At 39.8% G+C, this 19304-nt stretch overlaps 1 protein-coding gene across 2 annotated transcripts in view; it reads right to left on the bottom strand.

The window, feature by feature from the left end:
- TMEM132D (transmembrane protein 132D) overlaps positions 1–19304 on the bottom strand; it is a 264377-nt gene that overhangs the window by 101740 nt on the left and 143333 nt on the right. The gene's annotated exons all lie outside the window — the stretch shown is intronic.

Raw genomic sequence — 19304 nt, 5'->3', positions numbered from 1 at the left:
TTTCCATACATTCAAGCAGCTTAGTAACACTCTGTGACATGGATCACTAAGTGCTGCTCCATTTTACAGGTGGAGAAACAAAAGCAAATCAAATCAAAGCTAAGGCTAAAGCTCTACAGCCTAAAAATCCTGTCTCTTAGTCTCTCCCTTTAACGAGCACATTGCAGTTCCTCCCTGTTAAAGCAACATATGAGCAAATCTAAAGGGAATCACACCTTGAAATGAGAAACCACTGTGTTAAAAGTATTTTCTGCTTTTTAAAAAAGGAGGCACAGCAGAGAGGTCAAAGCTCAGGATGGAGTCTGTGAACCAGGGCAGGAAGGAGCAGACGATTGGAAAACTTGGAATTAATTTTTGGGTATACTGCTACCTTGCTGTGAATGTCTGTCTGAAGCTCCTTTGGTCCTTTGCTACACCAAGAATTACAGGTAATTTAGCTTGTTGCAAGACAGGAGAGTTACAAAACTGGATTATTTAATACTGGCCAATCCTGCCAGGAACCTTGAGTACAAAACACCAGAAAAGAACAAAAAGTTACTAGATAGGATTCTCCAGGATACCCTGACAACATTGGGTTAGCGATACCTTAGCAATGCTCCTTTGTCTTTACACGTGGTGTCCTTCTGGAGATTAAATGGTTCATCTAAGTGAATACCATAAAGCAGAAATTTAAAGAGGGAAAATTGGAAAAGGGCTCATTGGTGCAATTCTGGCAAAGCTTGTTATAAAAATCAGCTATTGTATAGAAAGCAACATGGTGAAGTTTCTATCTTGGCAAGGTGAGCTCCATAGTCGAGTGGCATTTATAGAGACAAGAAAATAATCTACTGTCAAGTTGTTGAGGAATGCAGAATTTCTTAGTAGTGCAGAAATCCAGGGAACACCGAGAATGGCAGTGCTTTTACTTCTGAAGTACTGAAAGCTGAGCAGATCTTCAGAGTTTACGTGGAGGGGAAAGGAAAAAGCCAAATTTCTTTGAGCAAAGAGAGAAAGAGTGGTATGGCACCACTGTGTCACAAGTTATGTCATGTTAAAGAGTGCAGCTAGAAGAAAGAGGAAACATTTCAGCCAGTGAATAGAGAACCCCAGAATGTGTCCAAACTGCAGCAGCTTTCCCACCTGATGTGGGAAAAAACCCTAAAACTAAGCATATTTTATTATGAGGACCAGTTATGACAACAACTCCTGTTTGGGATTCACCCCAAAACACTCAGAGATTTTTATCATGCTGGCTAAATCCAATGCTTTAGCCAAGGCTACTGCCCGAAGAGTTTAATCTTATCATCTTTAAGGCTGGATTTTAATAGATGTTTTGAGTTCTTGCTATCCTGGATGGAATTTAAAAGGAGCCTCTGTGTTTCCAAAATGGAACACATTGTGCTCAATTTCTCATTTCTTCATGTCAGGAAAAAAAAAAAGAGTGCAATTTCTAAACTATTCCTGAATGCAGCCTTATTTCATGCTGACCTAGGTAGGATCAGATAGCTGCTTTATGCAGCTGTAGCTATTGAAACTCAGTTACCTTAATTGTATGAGCAGGAATGGGCAGTGCATTGCCTATAAATACTTGGCAGTGATCCTATTTTATACAGTATGTTCTATCACAGTTTCTGTGTTTAAAGAACTAATTTAATCTTTGTATAATGAAACCTTGCTTTTGTGATTCTATTCAGGGTGCCTTTCTTTCTTATTGCATTGGTATCTGTTACTGCCAGTCACTGGTCTTGCAGAATTAGTGCTGTCACCAGGAATGTGTCCCGCAGCAGCAGAGAGGGACTGTGCACAGGAGGGGACTGCAGGGCACAACACCACAGAAAAAACAAATGATTATCAAAAAACGCAATCAGCTTCATCTTTTCCAGGTATGCTGGGGATTAGGAAAAAGGGAGAAAAGTGATTAGGAAAAAATAAGGAGGGAGTGAAAGGCAGTGGAAAAGAGAAGCAGTTCTTATATTCTTGAACGACAGCACAACGATGGTAATCAAAAAGAATGGAAATATTTATTTTAATTCCTCCTTCAAAGCAGGTATTTTAATGAAGCATTTCTTGCAGCAATCTCCCCCGTCACCCCATACTTTGCTACCAAATGCAATTTTAATAGAAATTATTTGAACTAGTTCCTCTCAGAAATACTAAACACCTCCAAACGATGAGATTACAAAGCACCTCAAAAATCAATAAGAATCTCATTACTGTGACTAAAGACGTATTAAAAATAATGTGAAAGCATTGCATGACCTATGATCAGACCCAAGCTGTCAGCACCAGGTCAGGAACTTTTGTTTAATTACTTTACTCATCACTTACTATGATGATTCTTCCATGTGCAATTCCCATGGATCTGTGTCCCCAACTTACAGCCCTCCGAAGCAGTGTTCAGCAAATGAATTCTTTCAATAGAGAAGTAAAGGAAAAAGTTACCTTCCAGAAAATACAGTTTAAAAAAAGTAAATGGAGAAATTTGGACAAATAGAATTCATTACTAGAGTGCTGCCACATAAACATATTTGTGGCTTTTCTTTTAAAGTCTAGGTTGCTTGGTACAACAGGAATATTTCTACAGGGTAGTCGGCCACTGCTACTTGAAATGATGCACTGCCTAATCACCCTCAAGGTAGCATTACACTTTAAGGTCACTATAATGCAATAGAACACGTTGGCAGCTTCTCTTTTCTAACACTGAAGCCGTTATTGCTATCAAGAGTTTAGCAACAGCGCTAGTCACAATAGAGGAGGCCACATGATTAGAAAGGGTAGGATGGGCAGACCCAAAAGTTCACAAGAGCAATCTAAGCTGAGCTGAAGACTGGGAAGAGTGAAACAGTTCTTAATGCCTATGTATCATAGGAATGTTAATCAGAGAGCCTTGGGGAGAAGAGAGAAAGAAGGTAATTCTGCCCCTCTATTCCTCTCTTGTGAGACCTTGCCTGGAGTATTGTGTCCAGTTCTGGAATCCTCAACATAAGAAGGGGATGGAATTGTTGCAACAGGTCCAGAGGAGGCTACAAAGATGATCCGAGGGCTGCAGCACCTCCCATACGAGGACAGGTTGAGAGAGTTGGGGTTGTTCAGCCTGGAGAAGAGAAGGCTCTGAGGAGATCTTATAGTGACCTTACAGCACCTGAAGGGGCTACAGGAAAGCTGTGGACGGACTGTTTACAAAGACATGGAGTGATGGGACTAGGGCCAATGGGTATAAACTGGAGAGGGACAGATTTAGACTAGACATAAGGAGGAATTTCTTCATGATGAGGGTGGTGAGGTCCTGGCCCAGGTTGCCCAGGGAAGCTGTGGCTGCCCCATCCCTGGAGGTGTTCAAGGCCAGGTTGGAAGGGCCTTGGGCAGCCTGATCCAGTGGGAGGTGTCCCTGCCCATGGCAGGGGGTGGGACTGGATGATCTTTAATGTCCCTTCCAACTCAAACTCTTCTGTGATTCTATGATTCTAATTATTCTTTTCTACCTCCAGACACACACCTAGGTCTCCAGGTCTCTTCTATACTGAAAGAGTGTGTGGCCTGAAACACTGCACAGATCAGGCTGAGGTGGAACAGCAGCGCTCAGAAAAAGAAGAGATGCATCCAGGGTTAACCGCAAAAACTTTCTAGCAGGAGGGTAGACAGCAGCACAGCTGACTCCGTAAGACTGAGGGTGTCTGTTTAAACAGGACAGAAAATTAAAATGAACATGACTTTCCCATGAAAAGAAGGATAAGGTGATTTATACACCACAAAGCGTATAAGACGATTTATAAACACAAAGTGGTTTATAACCACTGTTTCAGAAATAAAGTGATTTAAAAATAAGTACAAGTCTTTGGGTAAAAATAAGATAATATGCTATATTGTCATATCAGATAAAAACACCACTCTATTTACTTCCAGCTATATCAGTTGGACTATGAAAAGGTTTTAAGACTTGCTATCATCTGTCCTGGCACTGCTCAGAGCTGGCAATGGCAATGTTTGTTAAATATAACTTCTTGCCTGTGTGGAAGGAAATACTATAAAACAATATGAGATGTAGAGTAAAGTCGTAACAAAGAGCAGTGAACATTTAGCAACAGAATTGTAGAATCATAGAATAACCAGGTTGGAAGATACCTCCAGGATCATTAAATCCAACCACTCCTATCTGCCACTAAACCATCTTCCTCAGCACCTTGTCCACCTGTCCCTTAAACACCTCCAGGGAAGGTGACCAAACCCCCTCCCTGGGCAGCCTCTGCCAGTGCCCAATGACCCTTTCCGTGAAAAAGTTTTTTCTGATGTCCAGCCTAAACCTCCCCTGGCAGAGCTTGAGGCCATTCCCTCTCGTCCTGTCCCCCGTCACCTGGAAGAAGAGCCCAGCTCCCTCCTCTCCACAACCTCCTTCCAGGTAGTTGTAGAGAGCAATGAGGTCTCCCCTCAGCCTCCTTTTCTCCAGGCCAAACAACCCCAGCTCCTTCAGCTGCTCCTCGAAAGACCTGTATAAATTAACTGATACAATTAATTAATATGATTAATTTCTGATAAAGGGTTTTTTTTAAAGAGCTCTTTCTATGGTATTTTCTTCAGTACTTAAACAATTTCACTACGAGCAGGTTTTTTTTCCTGTCTCCTTCAGAATTGCAAGCCATTACTCCTAATAGCATCACTAAAAGGTATTTGTTTCCTAATCAAACATGAGGAAGTCAAAGGGAATTCAAAGTACCAATAGGGAATCGGCCTTTCCTTCAGTATATCTGCTTTTTTGTACCTCCTTTCCTTCTGCTTAACAATCTCTTTCCATTCCTAGAGTTCCACTATGGTGCACAAGCATTTCATGTATGCTCCTCTATAGCAGCATCTCCCTAGCAGTGCCAAAAGCCGACAGACTTCATCCCTTCTGCAATGTTACTGAGAGCAAGCACTCAGCAACATATTGCCCTCCTGCCCAAACTGAAGTTGAGTGGGGAAAAAAAAGCAGGAGGAAACTGCAGAAATTAAGAAAAAAATGACAGACAGAGAAAAATGACCTGTTATACACTGATGTGAGAGATAGAAAAGTAGAAAATGAACTTCTGCGAAACGTTGATAAAAGGGGAATGACAGAAAAATACATGTGCATACATGCTTAGTGAAAAACATGTAAAAAATCCAGATGACTGGGAAATAGAACTATTGTAGACAACAGTCAAAAAAAGAAAACATGGTTTCAAACTTTGTTCTCAGTTGAGTCCGTCCTACCACCCATATATAAAGTAGACAGGAAAGGATCCAGATAGTCTTTTAGTTTATCTCCACTTGAAAATAGTCTTTGCTGAATTCATAACAAATACCCACAACTCTGGTTTCAGGAAAGAGCATCATTCTATGGGAGTTTTTTGGTTTGTTTTATGAAGCCTTTGCATGGGAGTCAAACTGTTGTGGCAGGGGGACACATTTGCATTCCTCTCCACGTCTGCCAGAGAGAGAGAGATCACATCTCTTCTGCATAAATAGGTACTTGGAATACAATAACTACTGCTGCTTGGCATGTCTGATAGCATCCTAGAAATTATATGTATAGGATGTGAAAGTTAAAAATGTGGGATCACTGACGAGGAAACCATAATACTAACATCTGATGTATATAAAGCATAGAACGAGAAAGGAACACTGGGTTAAGTTAGGCTAATTCATTTGAGCTTCTCTTCGGTGCTCATCACCACATAATAAGCCACTGTTTGGAAATGCTGATAATTTCTTCAAATTCAGCCAGCAGTGATTCAAAAATCCCTCTGCAAGAGGTGATTATGGGTGTAAACATCACAGACACATTTAATCTCTTGGATGAGGTGCTGAGGGACATGGTTTAGTGTTTGATAGGAATGGTTGGACTCGATGATCCAGTGGGTCTCTTCCAACCTGGTGATTCTATGATTCTATGATTCTGTATTTTATCTTTAACTTCGGCAATCAAAACCTTCCTGTGCAAGTTTACCCTAAAACAATGGACACAAACACAGCTGCTTCAGGCAAGATTTGAACTCTTCAACACAATACAGGAAGACAAAGCTGAGGAAAGCATTCTGCTACTCATGTGCAGGCTTTAGAAGCTTTATGTCTCCAGGTTGGGGTTCTTCTACACTCTTATATGGGAAAAAACCATAAGCTAAAACCCCTCAAAATAATCTTTCAGGCTGAGAAACTTACTTTACATTAATGAATCCGCCTGCCTTTTCCTTCTGGTTTCTGAAGCAGAATCCGATCAATGAATATTTTCCAGCTTTTTTTTGGAAAAGTTGTTATACAGGATAAAAATTGCAGAATTACAGTGAATTATTTTATTCCTACAACTAGCGTTTAAGCTAAAAATCAAATATTGTAAGATTTAGCATTACCCATAACAACTTAACAGTGTGATATTGCCTTGCACCAGCTGAGGAGCTGGCTCAGCTCTAGAATATGAGCTCAACACATCCAATGCTTGATCTCCCAAATCCATTCAGTTGGTACAAAACTAGCTGGCAAGGATAGCAGGATCCCCACCTCTCTTTTGCAGGTGAAAATAAAATGCCAGAGTTTACCTTAAAATTCAGAATCGTATTAAACCAAACCCAAACAGTATGGCACAATACCTGCAGTGTATGTTGCCATACATGCTGTATGCATAAGTCTCTGGTCTCAGCATAAACAAGTAAGAAAAAGGAAGAAATAGATAGTTAAGTGAAATGTGCGGCTTGGGGCTCAGACTTGCCCAGGGTCAGAGAGGGTATCAGAAAAAACCAATATCTGTAGAACCTAGCCCAATGCATTACAGCAACGATCACTATTCACCATTGATACATCAAGATAAGGTGATATGTACAGCAGCACATTAAAATTTAATTCTATTCATTGTCATCTTACTATTAAAAATTCAGCGATGGGTAGGATGAAAAGTCATTTTTCTTCAGGATTCAGTGTATGAAGTGAACCAACAAGCAAGAAGAATCACAAAAAAATGAGTCTGATAATCAGGTAATAAAGTTATTTTAAAAGAATTGATCTATCTCTCTGGAGCACGACATCAGCAGTGCTGGTTGAGAAATATTTGCTGAATTATTTATTTGACTTTTTTTTCCTATTTCCAAATAAATTATTCACTAAACAATTTTCCAGCTGTTGATAGCACTTTTCCCAAATAACTCAAACCATTCAAAAGTGCTAAAAATTAGCAAACCTTTTAATCTAGTATATATTTAAGCAAATTTCCCACCAAGCCGGCATTTCCATTCAGAACCATCATTCTGAGCATCTCTTGACATAGTAAATCCAGTGATCATTCACCACATTATGCTAAGGGAATGGTAAATCAACATTGATTTTATTACATCCAGTCTAATAATCATCCAATAAATTATTCAACACAGTAGTCAGTAAACATCAAGTACTTTTGAAACACCCCAATCATGAGGCAACAGCAGAAAACCTGCAGTTACTGTGCAGGTGGGATTGAATTGCAGGGCTAAGAAAACAGTTTTACTGACAGTACAAAGTCTAATAAACCACTGCAAATATGTTGCCAATCTGGCTTTCTCTACCTGCTGTTTTTTATTGCCCTCAGCATAAAAATAACAATAAATATAACAGAACTCATATATAAGTGTGATAAAGCTGCAAAAGAGCTAACCAGGCATGCAGCCACTAATGATCATTATTAATTGGGAAAGTTGCTATAGGATCTGTCTAAGGTTCAGCCTACATCGTACAAGACAACTGCAGAAAGCGATGATTGCTTTTTAAACTGACAAAGTGGGAAAATAGGACAAAGATAATACAACAGTCATTTTAGACATAGGAAACCCAAGCATCAAGGCATCAAAGAACACTTCAGTACACATGGAGTGATGTGTTGATTGTGTATCCGTGGTTGATAAGGACCAGCGGTGCTATGGGTATTTGACTCTTCCCCAATGACCTTACCCTTTAGATCAATACCAGTCTTGAGTGTTCCTAAAAAACCCCTTAGATATTTCTTTCACATTGCAGTTTCCTTGGCTGTTAACACTATCACCTGGAAATGAATGGAAAGACTCACACAAACATAAAAATGGTTGGACTCAATGATCCAGTGGGTCTTTTCCTACCTAGCAATTCTGTGATTTTGTGTGATAACGACCATCAGCAGGGAATGAGACCCAGTATTTTCACATTAAAAAATTACAGGGCCAGCACTGCAAATATTTGCTCTTGAGCAGTCCCAGTGTACTAAATCACGACATCAAGCACTCTGCTCAGTTCCTTACCCTGCAGGAAAACTCATTCCCATCCTACAAATATATATCCACCTAAAATCCCTTATATACATGAACAGCAAATTCATACTTGCGCATAAATATATGCGGGAATAGACTTGCTGAATTCAGGTTAAGTATTTTTTGGTAATTATTTTCCCCTGAAAGGCAAACACATAGACAAAGTTATCTACATATATGCTATACAAGAAAGCTTTCCATAAGCTCAATAATTTTGTTTAACAAAGGCAACAGGCCTTTGTTCTCATGATGGCCCACCTGGATGTACGTGCAAATGCTGGAGGCAATTTCTGAGACTTAGACTTAACATTTGGTTGCCAAACTAATCTAATTATGGTTAGGTAAAATTCAGTTGAACAAAGAGATAATCCAGTCATTGACTCTGGTCCTGAGAGAGGCACCACACTACAGAAGGGAGGTTATAGAACATGAACATACAGCCTTAGTTCTGTCTTCTCCGGAGTGTCTATCACAGGGTCTACAACAATATTTTCCAAGCGGTGATCATGGTCCTGGGTAGAAGCAATCAAAGGGGCTATGAAGTCCTGAGGAATAAAAATCTTACTCTCCCAGCTCCACCTGTTATTTCTTTTCATGACTGCATGCTCTTGCTCATCTTCTGGAAGACACGCCTGATAAATCTCTTATCTACTCTTAGCTAAAATGCTTATTTTTATTTTTTCTAGTAAATGTAATACTTTAAAAGGAAGTGCTGGAATCATCAGCCTGAAAACATTGAGAAACTGGTCTAAAAGGTACTTAGAGAGTGAGCGTCCCCGAGAAGCAATCCCTAACCAAGCTAAGTTATTATTTTCACATTCACATCAAAGATGCAGCATTTGCCTACTTTATGATCAACACTTCAGACATCAGCTGCTCTGTCATTTAACTTTTGAATCCAAAATGATTTTAAAATTACCTCCCCTACCCTCTTTTTAAAAAAATTAATTGTAGTCCTAAATCCAGAGTGGAAGATCCATTATCTTAGCACAAAGCGCCATTCATGTCTCCAAGGTGAGATCTATAACACACCTTTTTTATGCCTTGCTTATTAGTGTCCACACTAGTTCAACAAATGCAATTATATATAAAAGCAGCATTACATATCACAAGACTCAATGCCTCAATATATTTCAAAATTAGTGGCTTCTTTGGCAAGATCTGCCAAGGCATAGCCAATATTCGAGATTAGTATCCTCAGCTACAGCAACTTCCTCTGCTGTGAACTATTCAGCAGGTATTTCTGCTGAACTCATACATCTTGCAAAAGTGCAAAGTTCTTTTCAACTAAAAAAAGAAATGATGTTTTCTTTACTCAAATGTTCAGTACTTGCCAAGTCTAGAATTAAAAAAGAAATGCTTTCCAGCTTCCTTAATGTCAAAATAAAAGAAGTTTCCAGAATTTCTTTTCTTTCTTATTTTTAGGTACAACTGAATAGAAAATATAAACACTTCTCCTCACCTTCCCCCCAGTTTTTTGAAAAAGCTGTAGGCTGGAATATAGTTTTAAATCAAAGAATTATAAAGCAATCTTGGTTGGAAGGGACCTCTGAAAGCCATCTGGTCTAACACCTTTCCCAAAGCAGGGCCAATTTCTGTGTTGGATTAAGTTTGAACACTTTAAATTTTCACACATGGTTTTCCAAAAAGACTTATTTAAAATTCAGAGTTCTTTTTGTGGTCATATGGAAATGCTGGGATAGCCTGAGTGCTCAGACCTGCACTTCATGCACTAACATCCATGTGTAAGGGACACAGGCAGGCATAAGGATCAAGTCTTCTCTTCCATCAGCACTTAAAGATTTGAAACTTGGCTGTGATCAAGTAACTAGAAGACATCTTGGTGTCTGTAAGGCTTCTGTTCTCTTTCACCACAAGTAATTTTACAAACTGTTCTGTCCAAGTTTGATTGAAAGACAGTGTTAATAGGTAATGATAAGAACACAAATTTTTACAGTAAAAATATCGGATCTGGAAGCATGCTAAGAAAGGCGGGATCAAGAGACTACATTGACCAAACCCTGAAAATTAAATAACACCATGCTCTGCCAGGCTATTTCCAAGACTGTCCTACAGCAAAACTGTATCTGATCAGCAGCACTAAATGGAAAACTGACACCTCTTCTTCTCATTCACTCACCTTCACAATCCCATGTGTTTGCTGCACAGCACTTGTGAGTTTCAGCTCAACCAGGCTCTTAAAATGCAGCATTTATTAAACAATGTCATTAGTATCCACCGTACTATAAGGGGAAATGAGACCCTTATAAAATTCAAAAAAGGACCTAGAGACCCAATTGATAATTTAAATATAAAAAGTTTAGTGAAATATATAACTATTTGGGGAATTAAATGGACTACAGAAAGCCATGTACTCTACCAATATTTGTCAGCTGAAGATGACTGCAATGTATATGCAAATATTGACATCTGTTTTGTATATCATACATGTTGAAGTTGGGAGCATGGAAGAGATATCTCTCGGCATACACTGCAGTATGTACATTGTTTTACGTTATGAACATATTTCAATCTTGATCTGGAACGCTAAGAGGTACACTCATTAAAAAACTTTGACTGTAAAGATCAAGATACAGTACCCCTTCCCTGCTCCAGGTATGATGCAGTTTTAGTTTTTGAGCAGATGTTTCTCCTCTGTACACCTGGGGATAATCTGATGAAATCAGATGAAACGAGATGAAACCTGATGAAGTCATGATGAAACCATATAAATAGGATTATGATACACAGGTCCACAGCTGAGTCCTAAGCCCTGTCATGTCAAATAACAGTTTTTGATGTACTTGCGACATTAAAAATTGCATGAGTTCAAAAGCTCACAGAACTCATGTTCTCATTAACATGAACTGTTCTGTTAAGTCAAACATTGCCATCATTTTGGGTCTCAATGCATTCAGCATTGACATATTTGACTTTTCACCACTTTGAGCTCCTGCACCTGAGCTGAGAAGGATTAGTGATCTATAAGGGGAAATGCATATCCTGGCAATCATTGGATTCTCTCTGAGGAATTACAATGAAGAAAATAATAATGGCAAGCTATGATTGTGGCTGTTATACTACAGAGAATTATCCAATAGAAAGTGTACTGAGACCAACAAACTATCTGCAGGGTTGATAACATGGCAGGTAACAGCAACAATTTGCAGCAATTTATGTATGTGAATCTATCAGTTGTTATCGTAGAAGCATAGAATAGTTTGGGTTGGAAGGGACATTAAAGATCATCCAGTTCCACCCCTGCCATGGGCAGGGACACCTCCCACTGGATCAGGCTGCCCAAGGCCCATCCAACCTGGCCTTGAACACCTCCAGGGATGGGGCAGCCACAACTTCCCTGGGCAACCTGGGCCAGGACCTCACCACCCTCATCATGAAGAAATTCCTCCTTATGTCTAGTCTAAATCTGCCCCTTGCCAGTTTATACCCATTGGCCCTAGTCCCATCACTCCATGACTTTGTAAACAGTCCGTCCACAGCTTTCTTGTAGCCCCTTCAGATACTGGAAGGTCACTAGAAGGTCTCCTTGGGGCTTTCTTGCCTCCAGGCTGAACAACCCCAACTCTCTCAGCCTGTCCTCATATGGGAGGTGCTTCAGCCCTCTGATCATCCTTGTAGCCTTCTCTGGACCCATTCCAACATCTCCACGTCCTCCTTATGTTGAAGATTCCAGAACTGGACACAATAATCCAGATGAGGTCTCACAGGAAAGGAATAGAAGGGCAAAATCACCTCCCTAGACCTGCTGGCCACTCTTCTTTTGACGCAGCCCAGGATACGGTTGGCCTTCTGGGCTGCAATCCTTTAGAGACTTTTTTGTCTGACCATCAGGACTCACTTATCAAGCAGTCCTAATTTTATTTATGCAAATGGTCCTGGAGCTGCTAAAGCAAACACAGAGAACAGCTGTTCATATGAAAGCTATGATCATTCATTGTAGATGAAAAAATTTCATCACCGGAAGGAAAGCAGAGCTGCATTTATGTGCTGGTCTGGACAGGAAGAGGCCTTGGTCCATATGGATATTCCCCTGCTACTGCAAATACCCCATCATATAATCTCTATATAAACTTATCAAGCTCCATTTTCAAAGCACTTAGGGATTTTAAATCCCTATTCCCTATTCCAGAACCTGATTATTCTAATGGTTAAAGCAGTCAGAGGAGCCACCCTGGCTGGAACTGATGCCTTCTATGAGCCATCGCTCAGAGCAATCAAACCACAGCATACTCCAGACATTGGAATGGATAGCATGGCCAAATGCAGCTCCACTTCCTATAACAAGTGCTCATAGCAAAGCACTAAATAACACTGCAGACCTTCTGGAAACATGCAATGGCTGATAATAGCTCCCTCATTCAAAATTATTCCTTCCACGTTTCGGTGTCCTCCAATCACCTCCAGTCAAACAAGTCCTTCCCTACCCCAATATAGCTTTAAACAAAAGAATTACATTTCTGTAAATAAACTTAAGTGGAATTTAAACATTCGCTGATCTACATAGGCAGGCAGAGAAAAAGTAGGTTCTTACAACCTTATCTCAATGTACTCTGTCAGAATGCAACTATAACTGTTTGCCATTTCCCAAAGGAAAGTAGTCTTTCAGTAAAAATAAGAGTACGGTCAAACTAACAACTAGAAAACTGGAGAAGAGAGAAAAACAGGCATGGCATGAATTAGGGAAATGCTTCATGAAATACTAAGGAAAGGTGCCAGTGTGAGTAAGACGTCACCTAACAAGAGTAAGGATCTCATGCCATCAGCTTATGTGATGGACACATGACATCACATAAGCTTCCTTACTATGTGACCAACTTCTGCCTAATGTAATTTGTGCTTTAAGGTCACTTTTTTGTTATGTTTGAAGATACTAATCTTGGATCTTAAAAGAAAATTCTGTGGGAAACACCTACTGACTCTGGGGACTGAGCAGCAGCACAAATTGCATTGCTTTTACTTGCAAGAACCTCAGAATCTTATTTAGAAATCTTTGTAATTGACAGTGGAAAGATGTACATCTACCCCTTAAAGAGACATATTGATTTTATTGAACCAGAGGCAAGGGAGGAGAAACCCTAATTATTATAATTATGAATGCAGTAATGCTTGTAATTCATTAATAGTTTCAACAGATTCATAAATCATTCACATAACTGGGAAAAGCAGTAAGTGAAGATCAATTTCTCCTCAGAGGCACTGCAGAATTTCTCACCCTCACTGGAATTTGTGGAACAGATTTCCCCTTGTGAATAGCAGAGCTGCACCAGAAGATAGCAATGAGATCAGAGGTGAAAAATTTGTATATCAAAACACAAGTAGGATTTCATTTAATGGTAGACATCTAAATAGTAGATTGCTTGAATTACTGACTTGTTTTTTTCAATATTCCTACTGCTATTGGATTATAGTTTCATAGTCCAATTGTGACTCTTCAATGCCTTAATTGAATATAAACTCTCTTTCTTTGCAAGACTAACATGAAACCACGTCAAAAGTACATGCTACTACTCTTTCACCGCTAGAGAAAATCCTCAAGTGTGTATTAACTGGACCACACAATCACCAAGAAATGCGGACTTAAGATATTTCCTCCAGGCAAGCAAGATGGAAAATTTGGATAGACCACTTCATATCTCATAAATAGCATGATTCTTGGAATCAGTGTGGCAAAATCCAACAGGTGGCCATTACAAGAAATAAAAGCAACCAAATGACATGAAGAATTAAAACACAGCACTGCCAAAATTATCACTGCAGAATATAACTATGAAGAGATTTTTAGGCATGGTTTTCCTTTTGCTTTACTTGAGCTGGTTGACTTCAGTTATGCTTTCATTGCACAGCAGGATAACGTACAAATAAGAGCCTGAATGACTGAAGGAAATGGACCAGTTTTTCTAAAAATAGCAGAAGAAATAATCTGCCAGATTTCCAGAAGGTCTGAATGTGCAATACTTGAAGTAACATCAAGAAGAGCAGAAGGTAGGTTGGTGATTTTCTGAAAAAAATCAGTAAATGAGGTTTAAAAGGCAGAAGAAACAGAAGCTGTTACCTTTCCACAAATATTTCAAGGATTTAAGCTCCAAGGAGAGAAAATTGCTAGAGCAGGGAAGGCAGGAGAGTATAATTAGAAACAATGGGAAATATGGACCAAATTCAAAGCAAAAGGACAGTGGAAGAGTCTCAAAAAGAAATATCAGACAATAGCTGGAAAGGTTTAAAATTAGGCTGGGTAAAATGCTTAGAAAAAAATAATTTTTTTGCAGTAGCGGCTATGGCTGTAACAAGCCTTTTTTGGTTTTTGCCTAGTTCCTTAATAAAGAAAGGATTATACAATCAGGATATCACTGTGTCTGTCATCCTCTCCAGTAACATTAGACCAATTTCAACAAATCTAGGCAGAAGCATAGAGGTTAAGAATTATTAAGATTATTGGAAGCAGGTAGACAGCAGAAGGGACCAAGTGATTAACCCCTCTGACAGAAAAGATGCAGTGCACACCCCAAGAATCCATGTATGTGCTCATTTCTAAGGAGCAAACCCTTAGAAACCAGGCTTCTGTCTTTTGGCTGCTCACTGAAATACGCCTTAACTTTTATGGCTCCCTGATTTTCTTTAAAGTTCCAATTCAGAACTTGACCCCTACTCAGCAAACCACTGAAGCAAGCTCTTTCGGTCTTCAGGGACTCAATCTCATTTTGTAAGTTAAGCATATGTGTAAGTACTTTGCTAAATAGGAACGAATTTAAATACTCTGCTGAGCTAGGCTCTCATTTATCAGCAAAATCACCAGTTCAACTCAGTAAATTCACCAAATTATATGTGGAGAGATTTACTCCTCACCTTTATTCAATGTTGTATGAAAATGACCCCTGTAGGAATACCAAACCCTTGAAACAGGTGTCCTACATAGTTAAGAGCATGACCTATACTTTTGCTCCAAGGCACCCTAAGTCCATAAGGAAAGCAGTAAACCAAAGCTCATAATGCTATCAAAAACAAATGAATCTTCCTCTCACTCCTAAGTTTCTCGGTGTAGAGTATACTTGGTACCTGATGGGTTGTTTATGATCATTAGCAGAGCTAATGCAAATTTAAAAGGCAATATGATTATTTTGCATATCACAGAATCCTAGGGTACACAATGAATAATAATAACCGAAATTTAGGGAAGGGGAAAGGAGTTTTTGTCACTGTAAAATCATGGAGTGACATGAATTAATCATATTCCTCAGTCAATTCCAAAAGTAAAAGAGCTACTAAGTATGTCTCTACCTGTTATTTCCATGTTTAATAATTTAGAATTCCTACTTTTTGTTCACAAAAGAAGCATCGCATTCTGCAGACTTCATGGAGATGCAAAACAAGAAGCAACAAATTCATATCTAAATTGCTGGTGCATACTTTACCAATGCTAAGGAACAAAATATTCTCCAATATGAAAGTCAAGGATTGACGTCAAAGTTTTTACATAGATGTGAGAAGTGGGCAGATGAATTGTGTGGAGAAAAGATGTAGAAACAACTCAGAAACCATTTGTAGAAGAACTATAAGTACACAGATAGCAGCACCTCCATCAGCACTGATGAGATTAAATCTGCTCTTAGTTTCAGGAAGATGTATGTTGAAAATACGTTGATACTTTTCTCATCTACCTCATAAAACACTAATTGAGCTAATGGAAAGAAAAAACCTACACTTAGCTTAAGCTTACCAGCGCTTAAGTTCCAGGTGAAATTCATTATCAGAACTGGACTGAATTAAATGGATCCCATGGCAGTGGGTCTCTTCCCAAGCAGGGATACAACAGAAGCTGCCAGCGACATGAAATATTGCTGTTGACATAAAGCACTGAACAGAGAACACAGGAAAAGGATGGCTCTGTTTCTCCTCTGGTGAGTGACCCTGTGCAAGATACTTCACCACTCTCTGCTGTAGTTTTTTGACATTCAGAATATGAATCAGGGCTTTGAGATTTGTCAGTGAAAATTCTTCATAACAGGCCAGAAAGAAGAGTTCAGGGCTAAGTTCGAATTTCAAAAAAAGCCCAAATCTTGATCACTGAGATGCTACAAAAGCAGAACGTCATCTTTCTACATTAATAGATTAGACTTGTCTGCAGTACATGCATCAGAGTGGAATACCTTGAAGAATGGTCAGTTTTTCTATACCACACCTTCCTAGTCTCCATGAGCTGCAAAGCCCATGGTAGTCTGTAAAAGAAGAGATAGAATTTAAAAAGTGACTTTTTTCCTAGCTAGATTATTCCACCCTCCACCTCATTGCATTCAAGTACGCAATATCTCACTGGAAAAATGGCCTTCTTGCCAGTCTTTAAAATAAAGATATTATGTTCTCCATGAGTTTGTTTTGAAGCCCTTCAAAACCTCTTTAGGTGGCAGTTCTGGTCTTCAATGCAGTGGAGTTCCGCAAGATTCAGCAGGGGAGAGCACCAATGACAACTAAAAGCAGGAGCTGCTATGCCATTTTCTATATGACCAGAGATCTAAGTTGTCTATTTAACGAGAAAAAGTTCAGTGGCACATCATTTTAGAAACAGATTAGGTTAGTAGCACTAACTTACAGTATCAGCTACTCCAGCTCCCCCTAAAACTACGATGGAGAGAATTTTCAGCTGCGCTTTGCATTCCTAAACAATACAAAGCCCTCAGTGCCATGAATGCTGCTGGCTTTATGAAGATATATATCATTTTCATCTGGCTGAAGCAACCCCAGCAAAGAATCTGTGCCAATTTGACGTCCTTCCCCTCCTTCGGTTAGCATACATCACTCACAGAGCCGCGTCGTAATGCACAGTGACACACACCCAACAGACAGAGCAGAAGAAAGCTTTCAAAGCATTTCAGCTCCTCTTTACGACACTTAAATAGAAGGCACCGAATTGAGTCGCAGCACAGTTTCCAGCCTTTGACAATGCAATCTACTCCTTACAACTGAAATATTTATTCAGGCACAATTACCATATAAGATTAATATTTAAATCAAGGGTAATTTGTTTTCATTATTACTCTTATTTCTTTTTAAACAACGGTTAGGATTATAAACTGAATTAGATGGTTTATTCTTCAACCAGATCTTTAATATTCTATGTTTATTAATACCAGCCTGAAACGCTCAGTCACTGATCAAACTCTGTATTTTCCAGAGTGATGGCTTGAAAAAAAAACTAGCCCCTGATCTTTGAATTTTACAGCCATTACTGTCAGTTATACACCCCACTGTGGGACCAAAAGAAATCTTCATACACTTTAACTACAGCCTTATCCAAGACTTTTGCATTTGCAGAGGCGATTGTTATTTCAAACACCGAAGGGTGAGGAGAGAGAAAGAGGCGGGGGAAAACAAGATAGCCATAATGCACACAATTGAGATTCAACCCTTATGTTTGGACACCTTGATATACGAATGTGAATTTTTTTTTTTAAGAATGCGTTTTGATAGTTGTAATAATAACCTCAGCACCGAGCTCTCACTAGTCTCTTTCATGCAGGGATCTTTTTATGAAGATAGAGGCACACCAATAGGGATTTTACAAATTACAAAAACTAGAAAGCACAGAAATACAGCACCTTGAACAAGACGATTTTAGGGACCCCTGCTGCCTGGAGTAGAGCATGGTGCAGCACACAGACCTCTGAGCTGCTGGTGACTGTTTCCAAGGGTAGAAGTAGCACCCCTGCCTGGCACCTCACTTAGCACCGCTGTGTTACTTTAGAGACAGAAGGTGGTAACTCCTCATGGTGCTGTGCTGATCTATCAGGTTGACTGCTGCTAGCCTGGCACTCTGCACAGCAATCCATTTGATGGAATAGAGGGGCCCAAGAAGGTTACTAGAAGAGGTAGGAAAAAAGGTTTAACCTGGCTCCTGGCTGAAATAAATGGGAATTTTGCCATTTCAATGGGGAAGTCAGTTTCCACTGTAATAGTTCTGACTCCTTAGAAACAGAATTACCAGGTTGGAAAAGACAACTGAGATCATCGAGTCCAACCATCCCTATCTGCCGCTAAACCATGTCCTTAAGTACCTCATCTACCTGTCTTTTAAATACCTCCAGGGATGGTGACTCCACCACCTCCCTGGGCAGCCTCTGTCAGCACCCGATGAGCCTTTCAGTGAAAAACTTTTTCCTAATGTCCAATATGAACCTCCCTTGGCACAGCTTGAGGCCATTCCCCCTTGTCCTATCACTGATCACTTGGGAGAAGAGACCAACGCCCAGCTCCCTACAACCTCCTTTCAGCTAGTTGTAGGCAGTGATAGGGTCTCCCCTCAGCCTCCTCTTCTCAAGGCTAAATAACCCCAGTCCCCTCAGCTGTTCCTCGTAAGACTTGTTCTCCAGCCCCTTCACCAGCTTTGTTACTCTTCCCTGGACACGCTCCAGAACCTCAACATGTCCGTGGACTATTGTCATATCCATCAGACCACGCTGCGGTGACATTCATGACGAAGTTTGAACTCACTGTCACCCTAAAGTAAATCAGGTCTCTGCCCTGTGATTCCATCCTAGTTCTTCATATTTTGACCCAATATTCTTTGGCCATTTCAAGACATGAAATATATATGGAACTGTAATTATGATCTCTCCCCTTCACCTTCCCTCCTTGTACCGCAATGTTAATTAACTATTAGTTTGCAAAAACATGATTCACTTCAAACAGAAAAATACATTTTTGCAAGTTTGCCTGTCTGTTATAATTGAGGAAGGGACCCATGAGAGATGAGTGGAGACATTCCAGCATGCAGCTGAATAAAACTTCAGTGACCTGTACCTAAGATTATCTTTTTCTCTGCCACTAACTCTCCTCCCCTTTCCAGCTGTCTTTTCCACCATAGGCTTTTCTAAGGTCATGTAGCAAGTTTTTGTCCAAGTGGAAGAACGGATAATCAGAAACCTCCTCGGAGCTCCTGAACTCTGTCAGGTTTGTACTAAGTCCAGTCAGCACTTCCAAATGCTGCAGGGCTCCCTACAGCTGCTGGGAAGCAACGTGAAGGGCAAAACTATCAGCTAGACTCTTTGTTCTAGA

This window comes from Phaenicophaeus curvirostris, chromosome 17 (genome assembly GCF_032191515.1).
Source record: "Phaenicophaeus curvirostris isolate KB17595 chromosome 17, BPBGC_Pcur_1.0, whole genome shotgun sequence".
Taxonomy (NCBI): Eukaryota; Metazoa; Chordata; class Aves; order Cuculiformes; family Cuculidae; genus Phaenicophaeus; species Phaenicophaeus curvirostris.
Note: the sequence above shows the minus strand (reverse complement) of the source record. Positions and strands in the feature narration are given on the sequence as shown.